The sequence below is a fragment of the Diuraphis noxia genome, unplaced genomic scaffold, assembly GCF_037042655.1.
Source record: "Diuraphis noxia isolate RWA-SAM2 unplaced genomic scaffold, SU_Dnox_SAM2 contig0005, whole genome shotgun sequence".
Lineage (NCBI taxonomy): Eukaryota > Metazoa > Arthropoda > Insecta > Hemiptera > Aphididae > Diuraphis > Diuraphis noxia.
This window is the reverse complement of record NW_028301715.1, coordinates 49,153,583-49,165,869: the sequence shown is the minus strand read 5'-3', so window position 1 is coordinate 49,165,869 and position 12,287 is coordinate 49,153,583. Positions and strand designations below refer to the sequence as shown.

Sequence of the window (12,287 nt, the reverse complement as noted above, 5' to 3'; positions counted from 1 at the left end):
TTTATGTATTTTTTTAAAACAAGGTTTATTAGATATTTATTTACACAGACGTATAATAATATTATAACTGTCAGTGTATAATAATTTGTCTTTAAAATCGATATATCCGATGATGTACATCCAACGGGGGATTTTTTAAATTACATAATATTTAGAGTTATAGTTTCAATGTACGATTTTCCAGAACTATGGGTAAAGCCGTAAGGGTTGATAATCAGTGGCGCCGAGTTCATTAAAAAAAGGTGGTTCAACTCTCCCCAAAGACCACCCACCCACCCACAAAACTAAACCACACAAAACCGCTCGCTTCGCTCGCGAATCACATACACTTTACTTATCAAACAACTGTATTTATGAAATTAAATGAATTTATCTAATTCAATAAACCTTACTGTTTAGTATTTACAAACATTTTGATACCATATTATTAGCATACATTTATAGGATGATAAATATATTTTACCTCTTAATTCTTATCAATCTATTATTTATTATATAAGTATAAACCTTAATAGGTACATAAATATGAAAACATTTAGAGATTTTTATTCATAAAATAAAAAATAAAAAATATACCGGTAGGTACCATAATACCAAACATTAGGTTAGATGTTTTGATAATACAGATGTAGTACTGGCAAACTCATCTACAACTTGATTATGATCTATATCAATATCAGATTCGCAAGAAATAATCATTAACTGCTCCAAGCGGTCCTGACTAATTGTTGTCCTCAATCGGTTTTTAACGATTTTTAATTTAGAGAACGTCCGCTCTGGTGTTGTGCTAGACACTGGTAGTGTACATGCGATTTGAAGAGCCATGTATAAGGTCGGGAAAATGCTCTGTAATCCGGAAGTATGACATACCTATAAATTACAATAATTTAGAGTTACTATATTATATAATTTATTTTTTGCTCTTATCCAGCAAAAATATTTAGGTCTAAATAGGGAATGTAAATAAATAAATTAGTAACAACCTTAAATACGTGAAGAAGTGTTCCCAAATTTTGGCTACTGTTTTTTTTTAGACCAACGGTATCTTCTTTTTCTTCTTCTTCATCGCTGCCTTCTAAATCTGAAGAACTTTCTTTATTATCACTAGTTGCAGAACTAGGATGTAAACATTGAGAACCTATCATAGCAGATTCAAAATAAGAAAATAATTTTGAAAATTCTAAGTATTCTTTTTTTAACTCGGTATGATTAATAAATTTGCTGTACAAATTACAAAATTTATTAAATGCATCATCTGGTAATGTGTTAGGGTCAGATTTTGTTTTTTTCAGAACTGAAACAGAAAATAAAGAAATATCTTTCAATAATTCTTGAGATTTTGAATGAAAGCGTTCTTCAATACAAGTAATTGCTGAATCTATTGCAATTAAGTATGTTTTAACTTTATAGTGGAATTTAGGATCAATAAATGTATGGTCTTCAGTTGTTTCACCAGACAATAACTTTTTCTTTCTACTACGCTGTATTGGTAATGAAGTAAATGTAAATTCCGATGTATTCATAAATTGTGTTGCTTCATTGCACAAGTCGTTATATGCATCATCAGATCTCAAGCGTTTGATGCTGCTCGAGACTGCTTGAAGACTATTTACTGCACCTAGCAAATCAATATCTTGACTTTGAAAAATTTTTGTTACTGGGTCTAAAATATTGAATAGATTTTTATAACAGATTGCTGTCAAAACAAATCTTTCTGATAAAAAAAAATCTATTAAACCCGTAGCTTTAGATCTGGCTTTGAAGTCTGCATTTTCAGTTATTTTGATCTGTTCTAATGTATTAATAACTATGTCGTATGTTAATAATACTGTATTCAGTGCTGATGAGTATGACATCCAACGAGTGGTTTCTACTCTTTTAAGTCTATGCACTCTTGCTTTAGGATTTTTTTCTTTTTGCATATTTTCATATATCGCTACCCGCTTTTTACTTGTTGAAATCAGTGCATACAACTGCTCCAGATTCCCAAATGTATCAACTGCATTAGCTGAACAGCTTGACATTTGAACAACAACCAAACTAAGTCTATGTGCATAGCACCATGTATAAATCGCTGCTGGGTTTATTTCTCTGATTAAAGCTTGTAGTCCTTCATATTCACCCCGCATATTGCTGGCTCCATCATATGATTGACCAACAAGCAGCAATTTCCAATCCAAATCATTTTCTTTGCATATATCTTGGAATACGGAAAATAATTTTTGACCGGTGGTAGTAGATGTTTCTTTAAGTCCTAATAAACGTTCTCGTATAACTGGAGAATGTTCAACTATACAAACATAACGAATTATAAATGCCAGTTGTTCTCTTCTAGAGCTGTCAAACGTGGTATCAATTGAAACACTAAAAAAATTGTTAAGATCTAACTCTTTTTTTATAGACTTTTTTTATACATTTTGAAACAGAATTTATCAATTGATTTTGTCTCTGCCATGAGATGAAGTTAATTTGATTTCTTCCATGTATTTGAAGACGGTCCATATAAACAGCCAAGCTAGGAGAAAATTTACATAAAAGTTTTACCAAGTCTTTAAAATTGCCTTTTATTTGCTCAGACCACCCTTCTCGATGACCCCGAAATGGTAAAGAATGTTGTCCAAGAAACAGTGTTATATCAATTAAAATATGAACTATTTCACGATTTTCTGCTACTTGATTTCTTTTACTTGCATACATTTGTGGAAGAACAGCCATTGATGAACATTTCATTTTCACAACAATTGAAGCATTGATATGAACTTCTGTTTTTTCATGTACACTTATATCCGTAAGACGTTGCCACGCATGAAATCCATCAAAGGTCCAAGATTTTTGAGCATTTTTCCCAAAGAACATGCAGTGTAAACAATAAAATCGTTTACTACTCAGAGAATAGCTCAACCAATCTCTCCAAAGGCGACTACCATTTGGCAAAGATTTATAATACTGGTTACTATTAAAACGATGTCCATGCTCTTGAGGAAAATTTCCACCAGGAAGTTCATGCTTCTCAGGCTGAAATGGTTTGCGAATTAAAGACATTTTTTCTTCAATTGATAAATTCTTTACCAAAGTAAACAACTTTGGATCATATGATAAAATGTTTGGCCGTTCTGTAATAGGGTAATACATTAAAAAAATAGATATTTAAAGTTGTTTTGTTACAATTAAAATAATATTAATATAAACATTTGTACCTACCAGTTTCATTTAAACAACTCGACTTAGACATAATCTGTTCTACTGGCTCATTACAATTAACACTGGAACTTGGATCATCAGTGAATACTATAATACATATAAACAAAATAAACTTATTATTTTTTAAAAAATCTAGTATTACTTATTTAATTTTCTATAATTGTTATTCGTTTGTATTTATCAAAGAAACAGTATTGAATAATTGTTTGTACCTACCAGTTTCATTTAAACAACTCGACTTAGACATAATCTGTTCTACTGACTCATTACAATTAACACTGGAACTTGGACCATCAGTGAATACTATAATACATTTAAACAAAATAAACTTATTATTTTTAAAAAAATCTAGTATTACTTATTTAATTTTCTATAATTGTTATTCGTTTGTATTTATCAAAGAAACAGTATTAATTTAAATATTTGTACCTACCAGTTTCATTTAAACAACTGGAGTTGGATATAATCTGTTCTACTGGCTCATTACAATTAACACTGGAACTTGGATCATCAGTGAATACTATAATACATTTAAACAAAATAAACTTATTATTTTTTAAAAAATCTAGTTACTTTTTTCATTTTCAATAATTGTTATTTGTTTATATATATTAAGGATTAAGGAAACAGTATTGAATAAATGTTTGTACCTACCAGTTTCTTTTAAAGAACTCGACTTAGACATAATCTGTTCTACTGACTCATTACAATTAACACTGGAACTTGGACCATCAGTGAATACTATAATACATTTAAACAAAATAAACTTATTATTTTTAAAAAAATCTAGTATTACTTATTTAATTTTCAATAATTGTTATTCGTTTGTATTTATCAAAGAAACAGTATTAAATATACATGTTTGTACCTACCATTTTCTTTTAAAGAGCTCGAGTCAGACATTATCTGTTCAACTGGCTCATCACAATTTACACTGGAACTTGGATCACCTGGTAATAATATAACATATTTAAACAAAATAAACTTATTATTTTTAAAAAAATCTTGTATTACTTATTTAATTTTTAATTATTGTTATTTGTTTGTATAAATATATTAAGGATTAAGGAAACAGTATTGAATAATTTTTTGTATCTACCAGTTTCTTTTAAAGAATTTGAGTTATTTTATATTATAGATTTATATTATAAATTGGTTTAAATTCAAAAACTATGTATCCAAGTTAAACTTAGTAGGTACTTACCAATAGAATAAGAATAATTTGTTCCTGTATTCACTTGAACTGTAATCGGTGTAGGAAAAAATGAAGATATTGAACGAGAAGAAATTTTGGTTTTTCGTACTTTACAGTTGTCTAAATGTCTTTTCCAGTTAGTGATATTTAGCTGCTCTCGTTTTTTTCCACAAACGCACATACACTTTTCCGACATATTAAGTTTTTTATATAAACAAGAAGTTATAAAAGTAAATTATGAATATAAAATATTGTAATGTAGTATCTATATAGAAGGTAGTCGCTACTAAGGTAGAGCAATATTCAAAAATGTATAAATAAAATCAAACTTTTAAATTCAAGTAGGAAAAAATGTATCATTAATTTGTAAATAGGTACAACACTTCACATTTCACAGTACACAAATAAAAATAACTAATAAGGACATCAGTAATTACCAACTGGCAACTGCACAAAATATGAACAAATAACAATGTTCAATATACACTGTAATCCGTGTTGGTATAAATTTTCGATTTATGATTAGTCGTAGGTCGTAAGCCGTAGCCCGCATATTGATACGAATACGGAATAACCACAATAATAATATTATTATTAGGTATGCATTTATCAGTTTTATCGCAGTCTAAAAATATCTTGTCATTTTTATATTATTGCGTCGTCGTCGTCTCATGTCATATACAATAATATTGTATACGCCATATTATACATTTATACGGTATACTGTATAGTACTATAGTGTATACCTACGTGCTAATAACATGGTGGTGCGACTGGACGGTGTTATTGGATTTAAAGATAATTTAAGATTTTTGCCCGATTTCGATTTTTGACCAACGATAGTCAATAAATAATCCCACAATACCTACATAATGTTCAATCAAACTATGAAGTATTCAGTATTGAATTATCAGACTATATAGACTAATAGAGTCCATGAATCATGAGTCAATATTTTGGCCACATACTTTAATATTTTATCCATAACTATCCATACGCTAACGTAAGTGTTATAATAATAATATAATAATGCAATACCTTATACCTACCTAGGTTACAGGTAAACAGGTAATATGTTGTAACTGGTAACTGCTTAACGCTTAAGTAGTTAAGTGCCTAGTACCTACTTAAATACTTTATACTTAGTATAGTAAAAGAATTAACTATCTTGGTTCAATATTTTTACTTACCTACCCAAGACCCACACAACCCACCCACCCACCCACCCACCCATAATTTTAGGTGGTTCAAATGCACCACCTTAAGTGCGTACTCGGCGCCACTGTTGATAATAATAAATGCGCAGCAGCGTATGCGTAAAACGTGATTAAACATTATATTTTCATTAAAAAAATAATTAATTTTGAACTGATAAAATATTATTTAGAGAATAATGGTACCAATGTAATTCAACAGATTTTCGCATTTACAATTGAATTATTAAATTATATGTTTTATAAATAACTCGACTAATTTCTCGTTTTTAATTATTCATAATGTAACAAATGTGGAAAATTCTGTAAAAATAAATATAAATAAATAATACATAAATAAATAAATCCATTTTAAAATTTGATTAGGAAAACTCAACGAATATGTTCCTTTCTTGTCTAATGGAATATTAAATTTGTATTTTCGAACGGATAAAATAAGTGAAATTGCATTCATAACTAAAATATTTTTTACGCGTTTACTAAAAATATTAAAGTGTATATTATTATTACGTTGAAGAATATTCACTTCAAATATTTTCTAATAAAACATATTTTGAATAAACAATGTTTACACATCTTTTATTGGATGATACTTATTTACTTAACAAAGAATATTATTGAATATAAGTACCCTTGCAGAAAAACAATAAGCTAGACCATGTTTGAATTTTTAAATATGTAAAAATATGCACGGTAAATTAGTGTAGTTAAAAGTATTGTAATGATTTTGTTAATGTGGCGTGTTAGAGGAAAATATTATATACCGTCTTTAGATTTAAAATTATAACCGTGGATTAATATGCAAATTAGATTAACTATTACTTTTCTACTTCATTTTTACATGACAGATGACCTGATTAATTTCAAACTTTATTTTAGTTTAGTATTATGTGTTTATTTGATATTATAATATTAGAACGATTATTTTACATTAAAATTACTAAAAAGTATTGTTCTAGAAAAGTAAGTTAACATCATAATACTATATGCGTAGGAACTTAGGTATTATTATTATTAAATTATTTTTAATAATATACATATATATTTAGTTAGCTAAATTAATAATCATTTAAGAACATTATATAAATCTAGTTTTAATATTTTTTGGTGGTTTGTTAAATGATTTTTTCTCATTTTTTAGCAACCGTTACAATATTATTTTAATGTGATATCGATTATTGAATATCCTAAATGATTTGCGCCGTGCAAGATTATTATTATTATTATAAAAAGATAAGCTGCATTGTATGAAACTATATACTTCTGAACACTGGCATTTTCTTTTCTACCAATCTAAAGTACGTAATATAATAAAGAAAATGACTTAATAATATAACTATAACATAGGAATAATCAGCGATTTTCTGTTAAAGTGAGTGGTTTTATATTTGATAAGTCATTGTGTTTTGAAAAACGATTTTAACAGACCTCACAGATAACCAGAAAATGGTTAAGATTTAATCTCGAAAAGACCCTAAAAAAAATACAAAAATACTTTTTTAAGTAGGGTTTGTGTTCGATTTACGATACTTTAAGTTACCACATAAAATGGTCTTGAGTTTTTTTTTTTATTTCTCTAAATGGTGTTTTCAAAAAAATCTATTAAAACTGCAGTGCGTAACATAACTGGCAATAGATATGATTCAAACCACATGGAATCCAAAATTGAATTAAATATTTCTGTTAAATAATCAATCAATAGTAATAAATAAATAAATTTTATTCTATATAAATATAAATTAAAATGTTTAACAATAATATTATAATTATATCCCTGGTCATCCCCACTCGAGTTATCAAGTTACTCACGAGACCTTGTAATTTCTTTATATACAATCAAAATTAAATAAATTATAAATATCGATGATGTCTATTAATTTTCGTTGTTAATAATTGAATATTTTATCGAGTTTGCTTTAGTTTCATTAAATCTACACTATATTTGTGTAACTGTTGAAGACGCTGGGGTGAAAAGCTTTGAGAATCTGGGACGCTGCGGCGCGTCATTATAGGTAATAATAATTTTTTAAATCAGTGTTTTTTAAACTGTGTTTTGTGAAACCGTGGAGTTTCGGGGTGATCACTTAAGGGTTCCGCAAAACGCAAATGTTTTTTTTCCAATTATTCAAAAAAGTTACTATGAAAGTATGAAAAATCTTTAAAAAGTCGTGTTAGATGTGCACGTTTATTTCAATTTGTACTGATGGCGCGGCTAATATGACTGGTAGGCATACAGGATATAAATAACAAATCTTACTCCAGATGTTGGTAAAATGTACAGTCTGATTCAAGCGCATCTATCACATTAAGGTTCATGCATTAATTTTAATAATATATAATTTACAAAGTCAAATATTATTAAATTATTAAACTATTTTTTATTATTACCTATATCCTATATTTCCTGTAATAAGTGTCAAATATTATGTTACATTTGAATGTTATGATACCTCTTAAATAAATAATTGTATTATATTTTGCTGTATATTATAGGTGTATTGTTATTATTGCCGTTTATTATCATGTTTAGTGGTAACTTCTTTTTTTGAATATAATTTTGATAAGGGTTCCCCACATAAAAAAATATTATTGTTTGAAACACCAAACTACCAAAAATGTTAAGAAACACTGCTTTAAATAATAATGAAAAGGGATTTTTTTTTCTAATGAACAAATATTTACCTAAATTATGACGAATAATAAAAGATATTTTATGGACTTTTTGATTACATAATGTGTTTATATAATATTAATATTCAAGATTTTTTAGTTAACATAATTGATTTAAATTACTTTATTTTTAAAAGCTAAACAAATAATCAAACAAACCATCTAATTTTCTATATTTAAAGGTATTCGTGTTAAATGGTTTTTTCTTCTAAATTGTAAATAATTTAAATAAAAATGTTATGAATATGATATTTATAAATTGTGATATACAGTATATTTTAGTACTTTCTATCCTCTGATGTTCACCAACTATATACATATATATATATAAAAAAAAAATGAGAAAACATGGTAGGGCAATAAACAATACTCTGCAATATTACAACAGTATAAGTTATTCGTTTTTCACTTTATGGTTTTTGTAATTTATTTCTGATTATCATGTTATAAATAATAAATGATAAATTTATAATATGTAAAATAAAGAAAACTAATATTAATAAAAAATAAATGATGATATCATATCCTATCAGGAAATTTGACACCAAATAATGCCAGGAAAATCCCTTAATGTCTAAAAGTACATTATTTATACCTTCCTTGCAACAGTGCAGTTCATATGCTAATGAAAATTAATCGCCTATAATAATGTACTTATGTAAGTGTGTGTATTAAATATTATACCAATATATCAAATTTTGGTAACTAAATACTTAGGTACTGTGATCCTACTACTGTTTTTTAAAACGAAATTTTATCAAACATAAAATGTTATAAAATTGTATAATCACTAGAATTATTTAATTGAAAAATTATAATGTTGTAGGTATTGTTATTTAGATGTTAAAGAAATATTGGCTGCAGTTACAAGCGGGTGCACATGAGTAGTATAATCATAATAAACTGCGATGTTGCGATAAAGCGTTTGTGTAAGCAACAAGCATATTATAAAGAGAGGCAAGTACTTAAAACAAGTTGAGAAACTCTTTTTTCGAGCGTGCTAAATTCCCGAGCTAAAATCCTATATTTAAACATATTTTAATAAAATACAATTAATTATAATTTCATATACAATTTATTTATGTACAGTAACTAATACAAACAATAAATAAATAAAAATCAACAATATAATGTATCAAAAATCGTTGGTAACTAACGGACGGACACAACGAGGGTATAGAGTGTCTTAAACAACTAAGAATGTGCTTAGATACCTAAAACAATGTAAAATATTATAATTATTTTTCGATGATTTGATTTTAAATTTTAAATTTTCGTTTGAATTTAAAACAGAAGTTTAGCAGTTAAACAGTTAAGCATAATGCCATATACAAGGCCTTGATTATTAATATATATTTTTAATCAAAACTGATTTTGTTTTGTTTTCCTTGAACTTTTATAGTGTTTTTAACTGTTCCCTACAGACTATTAGAGATAAAATTATATTAAAAGAATAATAATTGTATAATGGATTAGTAATATATAAAAGTACTTCGTAATCAAGTTTTTTAGACTGAACGGATTAGAAAAGTATACGATTTGGGATTTTCAATAGGTCGGTTTAATATTCCATTACACAATTTTATAGAATTACCTACCTAATCATTATTATCGGCTAAACGGTTTATTTCAGATTGAAAATAATAATAGGTACGCATCGTACGCTGACAAACGAATATTTAAAAGCTATCAAGTCCATCAATCTCGGTAAGTCGTTTTGCAGCTGATATCTGCTTATAAATATTACATAATGTTTATGGATATTTGAAAACCTAAAATATTGATTATAAGTATAACCAATACTTTATTTTCTCGTTTTATGTCAACCTCGCGTGTTGAGTATACATATACTATATGACCCATTTACCTATTTGTTAAACTTCGTGGAAAAGTCAGTATCGGTGTATGAATATTATAGATGTAAGATCATATTATTTAAAATACCCTGAAGTTCAAAAGACAATATGAAAAATAAAATACCAATTTTAATTCCCCACGATTTTGTTATTTTAGATTAATTCAAAAATATTCATCTTGATGATTCCTTGCGTCAAGAGCGAAGAAAGTTAATAAAAAATTGTTCATACTACTGAATTATGTTTTAGACGCTTTTCATGACCAAAAGTTATATGATCTAAAAATATGTGGAAACCTATATATGCAGTCTCATTTTTTGAAAAGACTTATTTAAAAATTAAAATATAGGTAGTTTTGTCAAAAAATTCTATTTTATTTTACATTGTGTTTTCTTGTAAAAAAGTAACGGTTATACTTTATTACGGTAATACTTAAAATTATACATAATTACCTACAAAGTTTTTATATGATTAAATTATAGATAGTGTATTTTTTACGGCGTAATTATGTTCAATGTTCGTTATAATATGATTTTAATTTCCCGTAAAATAAATAAATTAAATGGATAAGATTTTTTTAAGTAATACTATAATAGGTAATAGTTTTAATTCAAGATGTTTACCGTCTTGTGAATGTTTCAACGTTTTTTATATTACATATAATATGACTTTTGAGTTAGTATTAAACATTAAAAGTTTTTTAAATGTGACTGCCTTATGAAGTTATACACTATATAAAAATAGTAAATACATTATACTTATCACAAATTCACAACACATATTATACTAACTTTTGAACCTTTGAGATATTTGGGGTTGCAAAATGATGGCCACTCATAGAATAATTGACAACTTTACAACTAATTGTTCATGTTTTCACCCTTACTCATAATCTACATCTATATACGAATATCTAATTTTTTATCAATGTTCATATAAAGAAGGAATGTCACCCATCATGAAATATGATAATGGTTCTAGCAAATCAGCCCGGCCACGTACACATTTTAATAAAAAACTGAAGATTTTTTTTCGGACTTAACTTTGGTATGTTTTATAAGTACAAAAAACAATGTTTTGAGGTACTGTTTTATTGGTTCCTATCCATGATTACTACCGGCTGACGTCGGTTATTGTTTTGTTGAATCGATTTTGGGCGGATAACGATTGAAAAATGATAAAGAATGTTGTGGGATATTAAATATTATTACAGTTTCAATCAGTTATTGATTATTGTTTTTTTATTATATTAAATATAATTTTGTAGCGTTTAATCCATCTGTTTTGTTTCCATCGTAATACATGAATGTAACTTTTTCAAATAAAAATACACCACTATTGTTTTTAATTAGAGAAACATCTGTTGCTTTGTAATAACTAATAATTATCTTCCCAACAACAAACTAATAATTTTTGGTGTAAACTCTATGCTTATATTACCGACGATTTCAATATCGATTGTTATTATAGTTATTATACTTCTTACTATAATAAGCTAACTCAACCTTAAAAAATTGCGATAAGAAAAAGTCTATTCGGTAATTTTATAAATAAATTTAAAATTAGTATTTTTTTAAATATTTGATTTAACAAAATCATGTATTGCGTATTAAATTAGTCTGGCTTTTAAAGTGAAAATAAGAAATTTAGCTTGAAAAGAAAATTTTAAAATTCTATAATTTTTTTATAAGATGGCAGTAAGAAGTGTAAGACCAACAATTATCAAAAAATACAAAATAAAATTTATACCATCTCAATTTTACGCGACAAAAGTAATTTTACTGCAAAAGGTAGTAAGTACGGTATAGGACTTTTAGAAAAAATAAATAGTGCAAATACATAAAGTTCTGTACACTGTTTATAAGTTATTAGTTTTATGTTGAAATTTAAAACCTTTATCAAAAGACGCAAAGGTCAACAGTGCGTAATTCTAAATAAATATTTAAACTATTTGTATCCCGTATTATCTTGCAGATGTATTGTTTGCTTCAGTTTAATAAAGAAACGTTATACTACGAAATTCAAAAATAATAACACGTTAAAAATTTAAAAAGTATTTTTAGTCGGAAAATATACTTATAAATGTTAACACAGAAAAGTTTTAAAAAAGAAGTGAGGTGTACATGACCCTAATCATAAGTACGTCATCAT

The 12,287-nt window shown here is 26.8% G+C and overlaps 1 protein-coding gene and 1 pseudogene across 2 annotated transcripts in view; both read right to left on the bottom strand.

Annotated features, from left to right (window-relative positions):
- The window catches only part of LOC107173393 (uncharacterized), a 137,611-nt gene that overhangs the window by 28,761 nt on the left and 96,563 nt on the right, over window positions 1–12,287 (bottom strand). The gene's annotated exons all lie outside the window — the stretch shown is intronic.
- LOC149055460 (zinc finger MYM-type protein 1-like) lies at window positions 351–5,591 on the bottom strand (annotated as a pseudogene).